This window comes from Triturus cristatus, chromosome 3_2 (genome assembly GCF_964204655.1).
Source record: "Triturus cristatus chromosome 3_2, aTriCri1.1, whole genome shotgun sequence".
Classification (NCBI taxonomy): Eukaryota; Metazoa; Chordata; class Amphibia; order Caudata; family Salamandridae; genus Triturus; species Triturus cristatus.
In genome coordinates, this window is record NC_140584.1 from 1,107,893,284 (window position 1) to 1,107,915,328 (window position 22,045).

Consider the following 22,045-nt stretch of genomic DNA (forward strand, 5'->3'; position numbering starts at 1 on the left):
TCCATATTCCAATCCATTTCTTTCCATTTTCTAAGTGTTTACTGCATGCTCCAACATCTTGCCAAAGTCTGATATCAGTTGTTCAATCCCTAGGAGAGCAGATTGCAGGTCAGCTGTGTAAATCATCAAGTCATCGGCGTACAAGGAATCTTTTTTCTTTACCTCATATTTAAAAAGTCTTATCGCACTCTTTCCCCTCAACTTCCTTGCCAATGGTTCTATTTATAAATTAAACAGCAGTAGGGACAGGGGACATCGCTACCTCATTCCTCTTGTGATTTTGAGGATTCTGGCAGAGGGTTTTGAAAAGATCGACCGAATTACTCTTGGAAAGTTCTCCTCAGAATTATATTTTGAACAGCATCAACCGAGACTTCGTACTTCCAGAGGAATTATGGGGAAGAGACTTGCCGAGGCTGCAGATCCAGGATTTATGGTAAGTATCAATGTGCACACTTTATAGTAAAATAAAAACCTTCATATTTAAGAAGAAACCATCTCTTCTCCCTTCACAGAGGTTTTTGGACCCCAAAAATGTTCGCAAAACTTGGGAAAAGAGACTCAGCGTTCTGTATGAAATGCGGCCACGAAGAGACTGTTGATATCCACCTATTTATGGACTGCCCAGGATACACAGTACTGGAAAGACCTGAGTAAGAATGTGAGTGAGAGTCTTCAAGTGGACATTAAGGTAATCATTGGTAAAATATTTTTGGGGAAAACAGAAGTAGCAGTAAAGCTGAATAAAGGCAGTAGTAAGTTGGTGTTCTAAATCATCTTGTTGGCAAGGAGGGAGATCTGCAGGAAATGGGTATCAAATGTGCCCCCCACTGTAGCTGAATGGCTAGACTCAGTAATGTACACTCTAAAAATGGATACGAACTCTAAGGCATCGAGAAGATCCAATGCCTGGGGACCCTTGGTCCCATGGCTCGCGAAGAATACAGAGGATGGGGCAGTTCAATAGCCCTATGATTACACCGGACCAGATCGAAGTAACCCAGATGGTGTGGGTCAAGATCGGAAAGATCTATTATATCTTTCCAGGCTGGTAAATCATGACGACCTGGCATGCATACAGGGCAAAACTAAGCAGCCGGAGATTACTAGACGGAAGTAAAAGAGGTGAAAAAAACCAAAGTCTAAAATAGAAATACAAGGACAGAATTGTCAGAGGTGTTGTGAATCGCTTCTGTTTTCCAATGTGTAGAGCGGTGTTTGTAAAGGATGTAGAGTGGCAGTCTTGTCAGTGGAGGTGAGTACGGCGTCAGTTTCGGATCAGGTGTGTATGTTATTTTGATATTTTTAAAAGGTAAAAATATAGCAATAATATGACTGGATGTCAGCTGCAATGTCAGTTTGTTTAACGCTGGCAGTGGGTGCTTTGTCAGGTTGTGTTTGCTGTGCGGTGCATATGTGAGCTCAGGGCATTCCTAAGGCAGTGTAGCCTTTATCTCCCGGTGCACAGGTGAATGCACATGCTAGACATAGGTAGCACAGGTCGCATCCGTGGTTGCAGCTTGAGCTCAGCGACTGGGAACATGGTGATTAGAATCTGTCATCACATCACGTGGATGTGGCATATTCTGCTGTGAGTATGTCATAAATTTTTATTGGAGGAATTTAATAGATTTAATAGTGGCTGAGGCGGCTGCCTCTGAAAAGCTGTTTCTGTAAGAGAAGGTTGACATTCTTAACGATCGGCAATAGGTGAGTTTGAAAAGTATCTGAGGAGAGGAATAATGTCAAAGACAGGTGAACCCAATTACTCTGTGTCAGGAGAGGCTGTGTAAGACGAGGTGCTGAGGAGTCTGATGCAAAAAAATCAGCTTTTTGAAAAAGAAGATATTAAAAGATATTTTTGGAAAAGAAGAAGGGAGGATGTCTCAGTCAAGATGTTTTATAGTCAGATTTATACATTTTTCACACAAAGCCGAGCAGACACCAAACTTGCAATGCTTCATTGCACGAGGAAAGAACATTGTGCAAAGATATATTTACTTAGATTGGCTTGCAACTATCGTCGTTGCAGTGGTGGAAAAACAGGCTGCCTTGCAAGGCACGGAGCTACACAACATGCTGCACACATTACTGTGCACTGTCCAGCCAAGGAGATGATTGAAGTGTAGGAAAGTTTAGAGGAACACCATGCCATGGTCACCACCACGTTTTGCCCTGGCACTGATGCTTTTTGACTGAAACCAGGCCCCCAGTGCCAGTGCTCTTTCCCTTACAACAGGTAAATAGCTAATTTCAACCCAATTTGAAAGGACTTTAGCAGCCCTCTAAGTCCTTAGTACATGGTACTTCTGGTACCTAGGGCGTGGGTACTAAAGAGGGTCCTTATGGGCTGTGGCATGTATTGTGCCATCCACAGGGATACACACAATAACTGCTATTGCAGAATAGTGAAATGGTGCATACCATTTTGATAACAAAACATGGCACACTCCCTGTGTGACATGCCCATGCCCACTGCATATGCTATATGTAAGTCATCACTAAAGCAGGCCTTAGAGCCCGATGGCAGGGTGCATTATATATATGTGAGCCACATATCTGCATGAGCAGCTATGCACCTGTGATGTCTCGTTCCATTTTCACAACATTGCAAGTGATCAGGTAGTCACCTTTAACATATGTACTGGGCACTGCTCATTACTTGGTACCCAGCTACATAGTGGCTTTACTGAAAATGATGGCGTTTGGTGTTAAACACCTTATCTTAGTATATATCCACACTGATGCCAGTATCGGATTTATTATGATGCACCCAGAGGGCACCTTAGAGGCACCACTTGAAACCTGCCAGTCATTTAGTGTGCTGGCTGACTAGACTCTTCCTGCCTGCCACCACAGATGAGTTTCTGACCACATTCTCATGAGAACCAACACTCTCAGAGGTCGGGAACAATGCCAGCTCTGGAGGAAGGCGATCACACTTCTTCCAACAGGATTGCCAGTGAATTAACATACAAAGGCCAGAGGTTTCAAAGCCTCTGCCTCCTTTGAGATGCGAGCCCAGCTTCCTCCAGACTTGGATAATGACACACCCTACCCTGGAACCCATTTGGCACCAGAGCAGGTGGGAACATTAGCTAGTAAGTAGGCATGTTGCACTATCAGGTTAGGCACACCCCTAAGGTAGGCCACCTGAAGTGGACACTCAAAAAAGGGGTTTGACTATATTGTTTTTGGTGAAACTAGGTCTGTGGGTCAAATTTATGCCCACTCTCCACAGGAAGTGGTCATATCGGGTATGTAGTCTCAAAAGAAAGGAGGAGATAAGGGGAATATCCTGACATGGCTCGTTCCTAAGTACCTTCGATAAAATGGGAGCCCTTATGTACTTAGTACGCTAACCCTCCACAGAAAAGAGAGAAGACTCTTAGCTTTCTTACATAACCCTAACCCACCAGGGTTGCTTCCTGGTGGCATGTTTCATCATAGGGTTCCTCTCTTTCTGCTGTGGAATGAGGCGTGCTGTGACCTGCGATCTACACAAGCGCATTGAATATTATGCTCTATGTGATGAAGAAGATAAGGAGTGGGAGGGGTGCCATGTGTGGGAGGTGTGAAAAACACCAGCCTTGTAGGTAAACTATATCTTTTAATCTGTCCTCCGGGTGGTACGGTTCAAAAACGGGGAAAGATTAGGAAGAATTGGTAGAAATGTACCTGCCTTTCCATAAAGGGGGTATGTTACCCCAGGGGTAGGTAGCCTGTTGGCTACTACCTTACACTCCCCTTAACACCCCTATATTCAGTATTTAAGTGACCTCTCCTGAAACCAGGAACTCGGATTTGTCTACTGGGAAACAAAGGAAGGACAAAGAAAAGTAGTCACCCTGAGAACAGAGGACTTTACCACTACTTCGTGCTAAACCCTGCCTTGCTGCTGAAACCTATATAATTGCACTGACCTGACTTGTACAGAAGCTGTACATCCTCCCAAAGCTGTAGATGACCATCCAGCAACTTCAACAACTAGGCAAAATCTCCTTTGGTGTGGAGTGGAGGAGCCATACCTCTGCATCTGCAGGCACCAAAAGGTACCTCGTGTTGTTGGCCATTGGGCCCACCGAAGGAGCAGCGAGACAGCAGGAGGTCCCTGAGGCTGTAGGAGGCCAGCCTAGTCTCTCTGCCGAGTTTCTAGATGTTAGACCCTCTAGGAGCCCTCCTGCACCACTAATCTGACTTAGAGCATTTGCACCCACCTAGGCTTGTTTATGTTCAATGCGAACACCATCACAGCAAAAACGTACCTGCCAGTCAAGAGTATTCAGGAGAGGTGAGCTCCACACTGAGAGTGGCTCTGCTATGTTTCCTTTTCTCCTCTGCAGGTATATCAAGAACCATGAGAGCCTACAAAGCTAAGTGGCCAGCCAGCCAGCACCTCTATACTCGAGCCCCACAGCCCGATTACACGACTTCTGCCTGTGCCCCCTTGGTCTAGGAGTCCCCACGAGCCGAGCCTTACGTTGGATTCTGCCGGACCTGTCCCCCCTTGCAGACTCTGTTGTTTTTGACAGCTTCCTTTCAACTTTACCGTGTAGCGCTCTAGGCTACCAATGCACCCAGCACCTCTGCACTTGGACACCCCAGGGCAGTGCCACCCAAACTGCTGGTGGTTTCTTGGACCCTGGGCCCTCAGCACCTTAAACCCTAAACAATACATTCTACAACCGTTTGCAAGTATACCACTGCAGTACATGTCTGTTCCTCCCATAGGATAACATAACAGTGTTCAAAGCTTATGATTCACATTTGACAGCTGTGAATTTTTACTGTTTTAGCTGTAAAAATCGATAATGTCTAAAGTACTTACAAGATTACGATGACCTTGGTGTCTAAAATTATCACAAAATCTGTATTATTTTTCTAAATTGGCCTTAGGTTGTTTCTTTGGTGTGGGTCTCATTTATTGACTCTGTGTGCACATCAACTGCTTAACACTACCCTCTGATAAGCCTAAACTGCCCAACCACACTACCACAAATAGAGCACTTGGGATCATTATTGATTTAAGCCCTGTAAACCAATAAGGGTTGTTTGTACTTTTTGAGTAGTGTGCCCTTACATTGGCATAACCACTTAAAAAGCATACCCTTCCAGTACACATTCCTATGCCTAGACAAACTTGGAAGGAACCCATGCATTGGATGTGTGCTGTGCACTACAGCACAAATACAATCTATTGATTGTTTATGCTATTTTCAGTTTGGACACAAACTCCAGTCAGGCCATTGTAGCATATTGGGCATTTGCATCGATCTGCTTCAGTGATGCCCGAGTAATGTTCCCTTGACTTGAAATTATATAAAGTGGGGAATAGCAACTCAAAACTGTTTTTGCACTGAGAAAAGGGAACGTTCACGCAGCAAAACAACTTTTACGCCAGATAGTAAATACTATTGAAGACTTTATGTGGCACAAAGCTTTGTAAATCTGGTTTCTGGTCTTTTGATGAGGGTGACTGTAAGGAAGGAAATAAAGGAGATACAAAACTGAGAAAGAAAATACATTTGGTTTCAATCCAGAGAAATTAAAGTGTCTAACGGCACAAGAGGAAGGTGGTCAAGTACCATGGAGAGGAATAATGTTCTTTGCAGCACTTAGGGTTATATCCTGAGAGGCGCAGAGCATAATGTCCCGAAAAGCACAAATGAGATTCAGATTTACTGGATAATATGGAGGAAGAATCACATTACATTACTAAGATATCCGAGAACAAAGATGTAGAGGATTATGTTTTCTGTCTCTCAAGTAGTAGATGCGATTTGGATTATGAACCTCATGAACTTGGAAAACCCCCCCAAAAAGTTGGTTCCAAAGAACCACATGGGGAAAGATATGCTTTGTCCTGAAGCAACTCATAACCTTGGAAGTGTGGATCGATGGTCATTGGATCATGTTAGCGAGCCCTGAAATAATAGCTTCAAAAGCCTTTGGAGAAGGAGGCTAGTAGTAGAATGAGAGCTGAGTGCTCAAGAGCAGTTATTGATTACTCATGATTTGGACATAGATCAATTGATCATGGCTTTTCTTTATAATTGGTGGGTACCATCAAAGTATCTGGAGAAAGCACTTAAACATTGGCAGGGCCAATTGCTTCCCATTATTGGTTGATTGGAAGCAATTTCGGACAAACTTCAGTTCTCTAGGCCAACAGGGCCAGAGAAAACTGTAGTTCACCTAACTGCACGGTAATACCTGCCTATAGAATATTTAGGAAAGTAGAGCAATTTCCTTAAATGTATCCAAAGAAGTTCATGGTCCAATGGGTTCCCTGGAGGACCCCACAAATAAGCAGCGTGGCATCCCCACTTATCCCCACTCAACAGCTTCAGTATCCCCTATGGACGACAAGTGCCATATTGGATGAATTAAGTCAAAAGCTCGGCACTTCGTATTTCCAGCAAATGTGATCTTCCAAAAGGAGGGCCAGAGGACCAGGAGCAGCGCTGTGTGCATCCCCCACAATTCCAAGCCCGTATCTCGGGTTAGCGAAGAGCAGGTAGTGGAACAGTTCCCAACTATGAAGTGGAAGAATGGCTTGTCCATGTGGGCTTGGCCTCTCATTCTATCCTGTATCACATTCCTAGGTATTCCACACATGGTGGGGAGAAAGCACCTAGTTCTCTAAGCAAACAAATCATGCTAGAGAGTGTGTTTGTCATAAGCCTAAAATCAACAGAAAATCCTATGAGTGATGGTGGTTCCTCAGAAGAGTAAGCCCTCAGGGCAAACGCAATGAGGCTGTAATTTTCAAAATTACATATTTGGCAAATGTGGTGCCCCACAAAGAGTAGGGGGACCACCAGCAAATTGGAACAGCTCTAGAGGTTGCCAGGAGGTGACGAGTTCCCACAGGAGCCTTCCCCCCAACCAGTATATTCTCTTAAGGCCACTCGAAGTCTCCTGGGGGTCTGAAAAACAGTGATCCAGGAGAGTTTTATCCTGTTTCTAAGTACTCCTGGTGCAGAGACTTTTGTCTAAAGACTCTTGGGTGCTATGTTACACAATGCAACCATGTTAAAGGTAGAAGGAAGATTTGTACACTGTATTATGTTACACATTGTGTTCCTATTCTGAAGTGTTTCAATATTGATTTACACTGAGTTAAACTCTATATGTTGCTTTCAATTCTTGTGATGACATCCTGATGAAGTCAGTAGGCCTGACTTGTAATTAATGCACTCCTCGTTGTTAGGCATTTTAAGGGACTTTTGTGTTTTTAGGGTTTAGGGATTGTTTCTGTGCCAGCAGGGGTCGAGGGAATATTTTAGGGGTTACCCAATGTGTAAAACCTTTCTTTATTGTGATCCCTGTGTTGATTGTGAGGACCTTTAAAGGGTGCACCTTTGTCATTTCCACCTGTCACTCTTCATATAGTTAATTTGTGTGTAGTATTCAGTGCTATGAGCAATAAATTACTTTTCCTTTAAAAAAAAAAAGGACTGGCTGGACAGGTGATTTATTAACTAATAATTGTTTTGTTGAGTTCTGAATCTGCCCCGATTAAGCCTAGGGCTACTATGAGGGTTAAATGCTAGAAACGAATATTGCCTTCCCAATTTGAAGGGTCTACTCTATGGGGGCCTCAGAACATCAGTGGTGAAAGTTCCCAGTTTCATACAATTATTTGTTTCTAATAATATAATCATTCATCTTTAGATCTGCTCTTTATTACATTCAAATACATGATAGTTACATAAGATCCGAGTGTTATCTTCTCCATGACTTTAATCAGACATTAAACTCTCTATCGGTTTTATGTGTTATAAATACTAAATATAATGTTAAGTTTCTAAATGAAAATACTATGTGGAGATGAAGCTAGAATTATGAATAGGAAGGCCCAAAATCTCTCATCTTAAAACCAAGGTTTAGCCCTGAAGAAGGTAAAAAACGTGGTCAAGAGACACATTTAGGCTAAATGAAAATATCTTGAAATTATGGGCCTGATTCACAAGCTTCATTTTGTAGTATGTTTAGCAGTCCTACAGTAGTGCTACTCATGAACTACAAATTGTAGCTACAAACATACATATGGAGATCTCCCCCTCCGCCACAGCTCTCTTTTCTATGTGGAGATTCACACCATGATTGCAAGGATTCCCAGAGATCAGTAAGCTATTTAATGCCTCCTTGCTCTGGTATACAGTTCCATCAGCCTGGAAACAGGCAAGAGTGGTCCCCCTGCTGATGGAACCTGAGGTGGATCCTACTATACTGTCTGACTTCAGACCTTTTTACTTTTGCCTCTGCAGCTAAAATGCTCGAGAAACCTATTAAGTGTCAACTCTTAAGCTTTTTGGAACAGTTTGACTATTACACCCTTTTCAGTCAGTCTTCTGCCCAGGAGTTGTCTGTTTCCATCAAATTGACATTGGATCAAGGCATCAACGCTGCCCCTAATATTATTAAACCTATCAGCATCACTTTTGATAGAGTTTCTCATGTCATTCTCTTGCAACATCTTGTGGATATAGGTGCCGGTGACATGGCTTGGCAGTTCTGGATGGACTGTTCCCATGAGGCACAGGGTCAGACTGATTTGCATATGGCCATGTCTGAACTGGGGTGACGGAGTGAGCTAAAGAATGATGATGAATTAAACCCAGATCAGTTGACTGGGGGGGAGTGCTTGCAATGTTCAACACTCAGCCCATCATCTCCTTTGGTTTTGCTTTGTTCGCCATAAGTTGTCAAGGTATGCCCAGACGTGGGTGCCTTGCTCACTTTGCCACTGGATTCAAGATAGCCTGGCTGATGAGGATTATGAACCCAAAACTAGTCCCAGGATGCTTGTTTCCGGTCCAGGGAAGACATGGCTTGGCAGTTCGAGCAGGACTGTTCCCATGAGGCACAGGGTCAGACTGATTTGCATATGGCCATGTCTGAACTGGGGTGGCGGAGTGAGCTAAATAATGATAGATTAAACCCAGATCAGTTGACTGGGGGTGAGTGCTTGAATTGTTCAATACTCCGTCCATCATCCCCTTTGGTTTTGCTTTATAGGTGCCGGTGGCCAGTCATTAAGTTGAATCCAGTCCTTTCTGGAAAATAGACAGCAGGCAGTTTGGACAGCACTCTACTATACTTTACAGGTAGTAAACCCAAAATTAAGGTTGCACCATGGTTCCATTTTTAGCCCTACTTTATTTAATCACTATATGCGCCCCTTTGCTCCATTGGTTTAGTCTTTTGGCTTTAAGGTTGTCTCATATGCAGACAACCTGCAACAGCTCCTGTTCATTGTGAAGACATCAGTGGATATTCAGGAAACCTTTAAAGCCTATTTATCTAGACGATTGGACTGGATGCATCAAAGAAATCTCAAAAGCACCTCAGATAAGACTGAAATTGTGTGGTACAGGTATTTTCAAGACAATTTCTGGGAGAACTGCTGGCTTGCTGGTTTGACTCCTTCATTGCAGCCTGCCATGATAGCTAAGCCTCTGGGTTTAAAATTTCATAAGATGCTTTCTTTTCAGAGATAGTGGGTAGGTACTTGTATACTCTACTATTGTTTTTAAAAAAAAATCCTTTTTCCACTTGTGACTCAAAATATAGTGGTCCACACTCTAGTTACATCAAGATAGGACTATTCTAATATTCTCTATCTGTGTCTTCTGAATGATACCATCAACATCTACAGGTTGTGCAAAATGCCGAGGTGCACCTAATTGTGAAAAATTCCCACCGTAGGGCTATTTTGCATCATCTGAAAACTCTGCATTAGTTGCTGGTCAAGGAAAGAATTCAAATTTTAAGCACGAGTACTTAAATGTAGAAAGACAAAGAAGTACTGATTGTGAGAAACTGGTTTGCTGGTTGGTGGGTGTGAGCCCTTCTCAAGTAAAAGCTACAATCTATGTCAGGGTACACCACAAAAGCCTTTAAATTAACCTGTGCTTAACCCTCTGGTAGCTTGCGCAAAAGCCCTCAGGCTTAATTTAGGGGCAATGTGTAAAGTAATTATGCACCACACAAACAGTAATAAAGTTACAACACAACACACGAAAGCTCCACAATTTAGAAACATAGGGCCAGATGCATCATGCATTTTGCTCCTCGCAAACGGGACGATTAGCAGAATCGTCTGATTTGCGATCGCAAAAAATGCATTTCTAATGCAGCAAACCCAATTTAGCGATTCGGTAACCTCTTATCGAATCACTAAATGGGTTTGTGAATCTCTATGTGGAAGGGGCGTGTTTAGCGGGTGCCTTCCTAATAGCGAATCCTAATGGTATGCTTTAATGTCTTGTGACGGTGAATGTGGTCGCAAAACATTTGCATATTACCATCTACTTCAAGTAGGTGGTAACCCATTCGCAAATGGGAAGAGGTTCCCCCTTGTGAATGTTAGTAAAATCATTTTTCAAGAGCAGGCAGTGGTCCTACGGACCGCTGGCTCCTCTTAAAAAATGAACTGAAAACTTTTCATTTTTTAGTTTTTGAATGCATCCTGTTTTCCTTTAAGGCAAAAGGGCTTCATTTAAAAAAAAAAAAGATTTGCTTTATTAAAAAGCAATCACAGACATGGTGGTCTGCTGAGCCCAGCTGGCCACCATCACTGTGATTTTTGCGATTCCTAGGGCGTTGCAACCTACATCATTAATATTTATGAGGTAGGTCAGTAATCGATAAGACTGTTAACACACTTTCATGCATTCCGTTTTCCGATTTCCTAATTGCGAATTGCAAAACAGGGCCTTCATACATCTGGCCCATAGAGTAGAATGTTATGAATTCTTTGACACCAAAACGGCACAAATTCAGTCAGTAGACCCGGAGATATGCAATGTTAAAGATTTAAGGTAAGCATGGCGCATAAATGCACTAACCATCACTCACAGGCGTATATTATAATCCCCAAAGTTCTGGGGTGACACCTCCTGGGTCACCTCATTTGGTCAGACCACTCAGTACATTGGTCAGTTCGTATAGGGTGATTGTCATACAGCATAAAGAAGACACATATTAAAGCAAATAGGTGGTGATCATCACGTAAGCTGTCGCACCATTCAAAAAAGCAAGTTAGGAATAATAGTCTTTTAGCAAAGGCTCATGAGTGTGTTCAAGAGGACAGTTTCTCACAGTAGATGTCCCCACAGTAGTAAATTAATAGCGAACAGTCTTAGTATGTGTATGGTAACTCTTTTTATTATCATCTCACACTTCAGGTTTGTGAGGCCTTTCCATGAGTAAATAATTATGCAAGAGATAGAAAATGCAGGCCTAAATTGAATTCAGCTCATGAAATATAAAATATAGCATAATGGAAGTATGCATTACATTCAGAGTTTTGGAAACCTTTACATATTACTTTCAAGTCATTGCGCTCACAATTTTTTTGTGTGTTATTTTAATTTGCACATGTAACTATAACACACTACTACATTTCAAAAGTACTCACATATAAAATAATTTCAAACAATAAGAAAGTAATATCATTTCTAGTAATTCTCATTAGTACATGTATAAAGATTATTCCGTAGAAGTTCCAGAGTAATTGGAGTAATTACAGGCGCATTGCACCACTTCCCGTCCTCTCTGTTGGTGCACATTTTATCATGGACAAAGATAGAGTTAAAATCAAAACTCTTCAATAAGCATTCATAGCATCATCTAATTAGCATTTATTTAATTTCATTACTTCTTCACATACACTATTATTCAAGAGAAATTGGTTAATGAAGTCTCTGTATTTCATGAGTCATCACGTCCACATTTTTCTACTGCAAGTTAAAAGATTACATCTGTTTTATTTTGTGAAACGTGAACCTACGTTATTTAAACAAGTATTTTCGTCTATTCTACACGCTTCTGCATGCTTTTGCGATGCATTAACTAAGTCATTTTATGATCCATTTTTCAAGACTCTATAACATATAGGGGCAGATTTATGACGTCTGGCGCATCTCTGCTAATCAGCAGAGATGCGCCAGAAGAGTTGCGACGCATCTGCCCACCCGTGCGCCACCATTGATGCGCCGCATTTACAATGCGGCGCACCGTGGCACTCGGATGGGCAGATGCGTGACGCATCTCCTGTCGGAAAGGCGGCGCATTGCTGGAGTTGCGTCGCAAGCGCTACGCAGCTCCAGCCAGGCTCGGGGGTGCCCTATCCCTTACATGCTACGTCAATCCTTACGCCTGCTTCAAGCAGGTGCAGGGTTTTGACACAGCATGGCCTTAAAAGTGACTGAGTGAAATCTAGTAGATTTCACTCAGCCACTTTTAGGCGTTCTGGAGCAGGGGTGGCGTTCCAGCGCAGGAACGCCCCCCCTGCTCCAGAACGCCTACATGTGGCGCAGGGCTTTACAACGTGGCGCATCTGCCAGATGCGTCACGTTGTAAATACCCCGCAGCATGGTGCAGAATTTGCGTTGCTGCTGCGTCACAAAAGTGACGTAACTGCAGCGTAAATGAGGCGCAAGGGGCTCATAATTCTGCCCCATAGTGAGCACCAATTAAGCACAGTAATCATTTTTCTCTCAAAATATGTCAACTAAGGGATTTAGCAGTTCATCTGCTTCATCAGTAGCATGGCTACCAAATATTTATCAGAATGTGATATGGTTAAGCACATTTGAGCTACACTCCTTTAAACCTAGCTTTCATTGCAATTTACCATAAGGCCCACACGTTTTGTGTCATTTCAATGTTTATGCAACCTAATATATATCTCTCAAGTGCCCGCATGTCCGGCATGCCACCAGTGGGGTAGCAAAAGTGCCATGTACCCTGAGGCAAGCAAGGAAAATATACTCAGTTCACATGGGTAAATAGTAAACACAGCAATATTTTGGCTGCAGTGGGTTCTTCACAACGTTGTTCACTGGTGTCACAGCAGACACACAAAGGGTAATAGGAGAAATGCTTGCAAATAGTCCAACTACTGATAATCCCTTGGGGAAGCATACCAGCCATCGTTTTTTTGTCCACTGTGCCATCGCAGATTAGACCCCACCATATGCAAGTCGGTATCGGTTCTTCTCCAAAGGAACCGTCCAGCCCCAACTGACAAGACGGGACCTCTCTGAGCAGGAGCACAGGCAACCCTAACAAGCCTAACTGGGCCTCTTCAGTGGGGTGCAACCTGGTTCCAGTGGCACGTGAGCACAGGGCCGACGTGTGGGCATCCCCTCGGCCTCTTAGGCGTTACAGCAAACACAAGAAGGTGATGGGAGGAATGCATGAAGATAGTCTAACCACCAGCAATAACTGTGGGTAACATGCGTTGCGCCTTCTACGCAAATTAGATGTAGGTCCCTGTCTGCCATCTTGAGTAAGTCCTGACTTTTTAGTCAACCGTACTTTGCATAATGGGTTTTCACGCCTACATTTGTAACTATGAAACTGAAAGCAAAAGTCCTAGATTGTGACGTGCTGCTGGCAAAAGATCTCACACAGAACTTGGGCCAGTTGGCATTAGATTAACTCAAAGTTCTGTCCCTAACATTTCACACACACAGGTACACAGCAAAGGCATGTAGCAAAACATATTCTGTGCATATACCTTTGTGTGTCGTGACCCGTGATAAGCTACCCCTGTCTTATCTTTCTGCTCCTGCTTCTGAGTAATACGAAAACTCATGGGGGCATATCAGCAAGGGCCTGCGATAATTACCGCTCAGCGCTTTTAGTGCTAAGATAATTATCGCAGGCTAACGCTGGATTCTATCACTGAGATAGTGTGCTATCAGCAACACTTATCTCCCAAGCGATAGGAATCCATGCGTTAGCTGGAAAGCATTGTGATTATCGCTGGAAATCCAGCGATAATCGCACTGCGACCAGCGATACCTTGCTGATAGGGCAGGGTGGTCTTAGCCATGTAATCCACCTCCTATTGGATTACATGGCTAAATCAGATTACAAGCCGCCGTAAGGAACGTAGCGATAACTGTGGTTAGCGCTACTTTTTTTATCGCTCTGCTTGTTTGCGTGCAGCTTGATAATTGGAGAAATTTCGGTTAGCGACATTTCTTCAGTTATTTTGCCACGGAACGCCCACTTTGCATCTCATTAGAGATGCAAAGCTGGGCGTTGTTGTAAGGGGCGCTAAATCAGCAAAACACGCGATAGTGTGTCTTTGCTGATAAGGCGATAAAATTATCGCCGCTTTTCGCCCGAAAACGGACGCAAAAGCGGCAATAATTTCATAGCGCCGCCTTGCTGATATGCCCCATGGTGATTACCGCACCCAGTAAATATAGCTACCCAAGGATGAGTTTTTTGCCAAGTGCAGAGGTTTCCATCTATTCTGAGTTCTGCATGTCGCTTTGAGGTGTAATATGCAGGATTCGTTTTTCCCACCAATCATCACGTTTTGTTTTCATCCAACCATTTTATTCATACAAATTTCACAAGGTTTTTCCTGGCGAAATGTATTGCTTTTAAATTACTGGCGTGTTGTTATAATGTGAAAGAATTACCACTCAAATGGGAATCTTGAACTGAACGGATGGGAGTCACATAATTGCCACCCAGAGCTCCTTTCCAAAAGGAACTTGTAATATTGGGACTATCGGCACAGATTGGGATTTTACTCACTAATTGTAATGAGGTCTTTGGTGTTGTTTCTCGCCACACATCTATGTGTTAATTTGTACTTCTCACATTAAATTCACTTAAACTCATTTAAGAGGGCCAGAAATTGCAATGTAAATAACAAATAAATAATTATCTTTACCCGGCCTGCATGCTACAATGTTGTATTGTGTTATGACGTATACTTGGGCTTTTGGGTCGTATTGTGACATCATTCCCGGGACCGCCCAATAAGAAGCTGGAGGAAGGTGGGAACAGGTTAAATGAGTGGCTGTTATAAATCTGTTGTACAAGACCCTGTTCCTTCCGAACGCCATCTTTGCAATGCAGTCAATGAGCAGCGCGCGCTCCAAAGGTCACCTAGAGACTTGGCGGGTCCCAAGAATAGCATTATCAAAACGTTATTTATTGAACTTTTTATTTGAAATAGCGATGACGATTATGTTTTTTCTTTCTTAAGCGGTTCATTATCCGGGGGCTGCCCTTGAACTAGCAGAAAATCCAGCAGCGTGAAGTGGAACGTTCCCCTTCGCAATCACTCCCCCTCACAGCGGACCCTGCCAGGTGCAGCGCAGGAAGCCACCCGGACCCTTCTGATTGGATCGCGTGAGGACGGCTGGCTCGGCGGCCTCTTTCGCTTCTGATTGTAGAAATGATGTATCCGGCCATTTCAAGAGAGATTGCGAGCCATGCCTCACCTGAAAGCTGGCATGTTTATTAGCGCCTTAAGGCACTTCATTTCAGGCAGTGGCAACCCAATGAGGCGCGAGACAATGACATTTATATAGAGATTATTGCGTGTCATGGGGGAAGCTGTGTCGAACCTAGAGAAGAGAACTGAAGGGCACACAACTTTAAGAGGCAAAAAGCACAACTCATGTTATCTTTTTAATAATAATAAAGGGGTCAAATAAAGGTCACGAGGGATAGAAGTAGCTACCATAGCTCGCTCTTCGGCATCTTTGACTCTGCCCCTTTTAAGTTAGGTCGCAGGTATTATGAATCCAGGAACAGAAACTAACGGTCAACAGGATTCTAATGCTCTGTTTTGGGTTTTATTTCTGTATTTTTCACTCGGTTCCCTTCCCCTGCCTTGCAGTAGCCAAAAAGAGGTCTTTGAGGGGCAAAGCGAGTGAGTAGGAGTTCTCTTTGTGATGTTTTGGGGGTGTCAGGCTTTGTGATGTCACTACTGACACCACTAGGGTTCTGGTGACATGACGCCCATGGGTAATACTGTCTGTCATGTGAGCCCCATGGAAAACGTCGCCGCCAAAACCAATTTATGAGTCGCTGCATTGACAGGGGAGAAAGCTGACATTGCGCCACTCTCAGGTACCTTCGGTCTCCAGAATATTCAAGTAGAAGTGTCCCTCGATAAGAGCTCTCTAGTGTCTGTCAACATTTTTAATGTTCAAATATGCAATATTAGAATAGACCAAACTCGCCTGGAACTGTCACTCTGCAATCTGGCTTGACAGGGTAAAGGGAGGGTGGTGGGTAGGGTGACCAGCTGGCATGGGTGCAAATCCAGGGCGGTGAGTGTAAAAAATTCAGGACAAAGGGTCAAAATTCAGGACAAAAATTACAGGACAGAAGGTCAGATTTCAGGACAAAACTCCAGAACAAAAGGTGGGTTTTACAGACATCCGTGCCTTTGTGAGGTATAAAGCGGCACACAAAGGGTGTAGCTAATTGGGACCTGCAGTCCTGGACTAGAGTGCAGTCCTCTGAGTGGCCAGCTTTATGTATCCGATCGCTGCGAGGGTTCCATTTTTGTTCAGCTGGTGATGACTTGCATAGGGGCTGGTACAGTACTGAGTGATGGATAAATTCCATAGTGGAGGGGTCTTGTTACCACCCTCCAATGGGGCCCCTCATCTTCACACAGACCCTCTCTCATGTGTATTTAATTTCTTTTATAGCGCTATGCATCCAAATTATGTACGTCAGTGGGTCTGCGTGCTTACATCACACACATATTATATAGAGACAATGACTCATAAATGTGAAAGTTAATGTAGAGGAAATGTTACTTAAGACAATGAGGGCTGGGGCGTGACTTGACGCCCAAGGAGCATGGCGGTGCCCATGTGAGACTCCTTTGAGCGGCGCGGTGGTTTCGCGCTATCTCGCCACCTGAATGCAGCCATAAAAGCATGGCGTGCATCGGAATGCTTCTAGATCAGGATGTGACCTCCAGCGCACCTTGAGGCAGCCTTACAGCTTGTTTTTCCAGCGAAGATTCCTTCAACCCCAGTGCGGTAAAGTCGCGACCGCCATTTTGTCCCCACTGTTTCCACATTCCTCTCGTAACGCTGGGAATTCCTTATCGCGTTTCTGAAGCGCGCTACCATTTCTAACCATATGAAGGAGCTCCACTGAGCTGAGACAATTTGAGACTTTCGTATCTAATTCGGAACCAGAACCATGTCTCTCTTCCTTATTGAGAGTGCATGAAACTTCGGGGCGGTAAAGTACCGGCCACCATTTTGTATTTGTTTGTCCCCTCGCAGTATTTCCACTTTACCAGGAGATTATCACAGCGACATGTGCTCCTTCCATCTAACGCCTCTGGCATTGCTTCAGTTTATTACCTGCCTCTCATAATCTTGGCCTGCTTTTTGCTTGCCTGCTTGCCCTTTCTTTTATTCATGATGTTCATCTGCTGAGGAAAGGCAGAGCTGATGGCGGCCATTTTAATTTCGGCGTAATTCATAAAATTTTTTTCCAGGACTTGCATCTGGATCCCCAAAAGAAGCGCTTTTGGTGAGCATACATTAGACGCAGCAAGTTCCTCTTCATTTACAGTAGCTTACACTGTAATTAAGTTATTTCCTACATTTTAGCAAAGACACACTCTTATGTCTCGACTTCCTTTCTTTGATACTGTGACATTACTCATTTTTAGGTCTTGCCTAAGCCAGCGCATGCGCTGCTCTGCGAGACATTTAGTTAGTGGATTTTTAAAGTGCTACCAGAGGCTATTCCTGGCCTCAAGCTTGCGATCATGAGCGCCTGCACGCGTGCAGCTACCATCTGTCTTTCCTCCGTCTCGCCGTCATGGCTCATAAAGCCTTACAGCACTCTCCCAAGATCCTCGCTCTGCCCCTCCCCCACCAGAGAGCGCGTCCCTGCGATCATTTTCGCAGACGCGTGCCCGGTCTTGCTCGCGATCCCTTTCGCGTGCACCATTTGCTTATTTGTTTGTGCTATACTTCCTACTGACTTTGTTAAAAAAATTCATACTTTGAAACATTTTCAGATGATTCTGGATTAAATTTAGTTGTAACAAAAAATTTACATTTTAATTGTCTTTATACAATCAATTTACTGGGCATTCGAGGGACTGCAGTCATGTACGCATAAAACAGCCCTGAAAGGTTATCATGAGAGCCGCCGCTGCTTATTACATCATTTCTCTTTTCCAAAATCTCCATTGGCTGCCAGGAACTGCCATCTAGCAAAGCCGAATAGGCATTGGGCTCTCAATACTGAGTTATTGGCTTTGCTAGTGCTTTTCGCTGTTGTCTAACTGCGCAGGCATAAAGACGTGCGCTCGCAGGGCAGCCAATCTTAGCAAGGGTTATCTTTAATAGAACGATTACTGCCGATGCTGATTAATGTATTGTGATACTTGCAAGCACCCTGCTACGTGCATGAAATGAGACGCTGTAGATACTAAAATCAAACTACACTGTTCGTAGGTTCACGGGGCGCGTCTACGGGCAACAACAAAAATCTAAAGCAGCTCCACCCACCCCGTGTTGCTGACAGCTCGTTTACGCTCTGCCAATAACTGGAGCCGCTTTGCGAGAGAATTATTTTTAAACTAACACTGATTTGCCAGAGTCCTACCACTCTAAACTCTTATGCATTCATTGCTCTTTCTACAAAATTTTACTAGCACGGACTAGTCTAGTCCTACTACTTGGCCGTCCCGGTGTAGACTCGTCCTCTTGCAATGTCCATACCTCTCCCACAGAGCCTGGGTTTCACGCCACAGCTTCTCTTCCTCGTCCACAGGACCTGGTTGCTGTTCCACCTGCAGGGATGGCTCATTCCCATTGCCCCGAACCTCTGGCCCCTCCTCCTCGAGGGTCCTCAGCTTTGTCTCGTCAGAGGATTCCTCTACACCTGCACTTTCCATGCCTGTTCTAAACATGACGGAACATTTACTTTTCAGTGTTCCGCGTACGTCACTTCCTGTACACTACATAACCTAATTACGCATAAGTGATGGGCTCCTATTGCCCTTACATCTCTACCCATGTCCATAACCTGTCCGGAAGTGTCAGTGTCGCACAGCTCTCTTTTGTGACTGGACTCGTACATAGTGTGACCGCTAAGGGTTGCGCAAAGAAACTCGAGAAGAGTAAGCCTGGGAAAAGCACTACGCTACGCTCGTGTAGTTTGCGAAGTTCGCGCTACTTCGCACTACGCGAATTGCACGTAGCACAGTGCAAACACGCGTAGCGTAGTGTTGCGTAGTGCTGCGGTCATTTTTTGCTTGCTCGCGGTCCTCAACGTCAAGTTGGCGACGGCGAGCAAGCAAAATTACATCCCGGCGAGACTTTTTCCTTGTTCGCGATCAGCAACATCATGTTGGCGATCGCGAGCATGGAAAATAAACCTCCCGGCGAGATTCCCAACGCGAGGAGATCAGGTTTCTCATTGCGAGTGGTCGCGTATGCTTGCGACCGCTCGCGATGAGAAACTACCAGATCGAGTTGAGAAAGCTGCCGCTCGAGTAAAAATCTACTCGAGCAGCAGAAAACTACAGCTCGCACTGTGCAAGATGTCGTTTTCAATGATTGCACAGTGCCGGTTGCTTGTCCGCACTGTGCAATCATTGAAAACGACATCTTGCACAGTGCGAACAAGGTACTACGCAGTTCGCGAAGTGCTACGCGTAGCTCTCGTAGTGCGAAGTGCACTTTGCGTAGCTACGCGAAGCGCTACTTCGCGAACTACACCCAGGATTAGAGAAGAGTTCACGTGAATTATATGATTTTGTGACCAGGGATGCTGCTGAAAGTAATTAGTGTGCATCTGACTCAAATATAATAATCAGGGGTTCAAGTGGGATGAAAAAATGGGGGGGGGCGGTCTGTCAAAGACAAAGTGGTGTGGTCGATGTACTTAAGGGCATTGTTCAAAAACATGTAAGCTAAAAACCTGCGCTTAGCATATATGGTTTGCCGCCCGACTAGTATTTTGCTGCTTCTGCCATTGCATCCAGATATATAATACAACGCATAAAATTACAGCTACACTCAGGGCCAACACAGCATCACTCAGCACCGCCACAGCATCACTCAGGACCACCACAGCATCACTCAGGGCCACCACAGCATTACTCAGCACCACCACAGCATCACTCAGGGATACAACAGCATCACTCAGCTCCACCACAGCATCACTCAGCTCCACCACAGCATCACTCAGTGCCACCACAGCATCACTCAGCATCTCCAGAGAATCACTCAGGGCCACCACAGCATCACTCAGCGCCACCACAGCATTACTCAGCGTCTCCACAACGTCACTCAGCGCCACCACAGCATCACTCAGCGCCACCACAGCATCACTCAGGGCCACCACAGCATCACTCAGGGCCACCACAGCATCACTCAGCACCACCGCAGCATCACTCAGCACCATCACCTCATCACTCAGCACCACCACAGCATCACTCAGCACCATATCAGTATCACTCAGCATCGCCTTTGCACTAGTACACCACCACATCATCATCACTCAGCAAGACCTGATTATCATTCAGCATCACCTCAGCATTGTCTCTGCACCAGTCACCACCACCACCACCACTACAACCTCAGCATCACTCAGCACCACCTCAGTCTGCTCTCGGAATCTGGCATCTGTTGATTCTCCCCTAGCGTCTGGCCACTGCAAGTGTTATAATACAGGTACTAGGACCCTACCTTCACCCTCCGATTGTTTATGCCCCCTCAAAGAAAAACTTTAACAAACAACCATTGGAATAGGCAGAAACAAATTGCCAGCATTGCAAGAACAAAAGAAAACTGAGGACATTTTTTATTGTAAATACTTTTTTAAATCTGATCGTTCAGTTGTACATAATGCCTTCTTGGTCATATATAAGGTAACTAAAATGATTCTGACACTTTTTTATTAAAACTTTTCAGCATGCTGCACAGCAGCCACACTTCTCTACAGCACAGCTTAAAGACATTGGCAAAGTCAATAGCTCTGGCTTAAGACTTATAAGGCCCCAAAGGCGAGACCTATTGGCTATGCCAATGCTTGTTCTCTTTGTGTTCCATAGGCAGACTAAAGAGATTTGAGTCTCTTTCTTCAAAACCCACAAAATCTTTTATTAAGAATTCAAAGATTTTTACTGAATTGTCCAGGATGGAAGATGCTGCATCATCCTCAGCTAAGAGTCCTAATTCAATGAATCCTGCTTCTTCTACGGTGGGAAAGGCTAATATAAAACACTTGAGAAAGGATCCTCCTTCTGCACCAAAATCTTCCTCCCCTGTTTCAATGGAGATACTGTTGGAAGAGATACGGGCTCTTCGGCCCTATATGGAAGAAACTAACACCAAGTTGCAATTTCTCACGGACAATTGGTCTCAAATGGATGAAAGACTTTCGGCAGTTGAACATAGCGTCTCTTCCTTTGGGGCCACTGATACAAAAGTCTCGGCACTTCAGTCCCAAGTTTCCATGCTCAACAAACAGGTCAAAGATCTTGAAAATCGTAACGGGAGAAATAATTTGCGCCTTCATGGTCTTCCGGAGGGGGCCCAGAACCCCTTATTTTCTTCAGATCCTTCCTCCCCAAGTTACTCAATATGCCGGAGGAAACAGTCCTTAACATCCAATGTGCCCATAGACTTGGATGCTCATCATCTAATGCATCATCCTCGCAAAGACCGAGAGGAGTCATTTTATATTTCCTCGAATATACTGACCTACTAAAAACTCTTTTGGCTGCAAAGGCATCTCAATGCATCGTGTGGTCTGGATTGACTCTATTTTTTTCACAGCACTATGCCAAAGCACAGCGAACAGACGTAAGGCGTTTCTAAGTATGAGACCGGATTTACGATCCATGGGAGCTCGCTACGGGCTCTTCCACCCCTGCTTGTTCAAGGTCACATATAGAAACAGAATGACAATCTATGAAGATCCAATGAGATTACAGAGCTTCATTAATTCCTGCTAGTCAGAGAACATGGATCTTTCGGAAGCCTCAACTTCACATAATGTGTGATCTTGCTAATGTTTTGGGACTCTCCTGTCCTTCGATTTACATTTTTTCTCAGGTTCTCCCACTGGTTTTATATTCTAAAGTGGATAGATGCAATGTTTTGTTATTTAATCCTTTGCATGAATTCAATTGATTGTTTGTTTAGCTTACTGCAATAATTCTTTTATTTGTTCTTCTTGTCTTCCCTTCTTTTTTAGAAATGTTGATGTCCGCTGC